This window comes from Penaeus monodon, chromosome 24 (genome assembly GCF_015228065.2).
Source record: "Penaeus monodon isolate SGIC_2016 chromosome 24, NSTDA_Pmon_1, whole genome shotgun sequence".
In the NCBI taxonomy this organism is placed as follows: domain Eukaryota; kingdom Metazoa; phylum Arthropoda; class Malacostraca; order Decapoda; family Penaeidae; genus Penaeus; species Penaeus monodon.
This window is the reverse complement of record NC_051409.1, coordinates 13,379,043-13,380,002: the sequence shown is the minus strand read 5'-3', so window position 1 is coordinate 13,380,002 and position 960 is coordinate 13,379,043. Positions and strand designations below refer to the sequence as shown.

The following is a 960-nucleotide window of genomic DNA, read 5'->3' as shown; positions in this document are numbered from 1 at the left end:
CCTGTGGCCCCCCTGGTTTGGAACCCCTGATATAAAGCATTCAAATCAAAAGATTTCTGAAGGCAGTGTCTCCTTTGTTCAGCATCCTTAGCATCACTAATTATTGCAAAATGTATATTCTTGAAGCATTTTTACATGTTTGGGGGAATAGGAAAAAACATGGCTGTATGGGGGATGATATCTGCATGCCAGTCCAAACTCAAGAAGTTTGCTTTTGCACAATGAGACAAATAGGCTGCTATATTGTCATGATGGAACAGCACTAGGTCAGGAAGATTTCGAGTCATTTCTCTGCTGTGATATTTTAAAACTGTTTTATAATAAATAGAAAATCTATAAATAACATGCCTCATCAATCTTAAAAAGAACTGTTAGCATAACCTTTGCACAATATCTCTACTTTAAACAAAATATTTCTGCATTGCTGTGATCAGTCCATCTGCAACTTATGAATGCAACTCTTGATTGCCATTTGGTTTTAGAATGAAATTAGGGGTTTGTATTTCCCTACCAGTCACAAACTTACAAGACATTGTTTCTTGCTGTCTCACTGGTTCAAAATTTACACTGGTAAATTGGCTCTCCATACCATGTTTTAAATTTGCCAAGGAGAAAACTTGCCAAGGTTCAGTCTATATTTTTTAACCTAGTAACAATGAGTATAAAATTGTTTTTGCACATTGCTCCATGCTAATAAGAGATATTACCCAGTGTGTGAATATTTGCCATGATGTAATGGTACTTTTTTGCCAGAGGATTAACCCATAGCCTCTGAATGTCATTGGGTCACATCATGACTGACTTGATCTTAACTCTGGGTGTCTGGTCTCTCATGTCTTGGCTGACTTGGGTGTAGCTTCAGGCATTGGGTCATTAAGTCATGTTACTGTGAAGCATGCATTACACTTTATGCTATTATTTATACAGTACCCTCATGCCCATATCACGCATGCTCCTGGG

General features: G+C 37.6%; 1 protein-coding gene across 1 annotated transcript in view; it reads left to right on the top strand.

Moving 5' to 3' along the window:
- Positions 1-960, top strand: part of LOC119588596 (jmjC domain-containing protein 8-like) — an 11,977-nt gene that overhangs the window by 9,070 nt on the left and 1,947 nt on the right. The gene's annotated exons all lie outside the window — the stretch shown is intronic.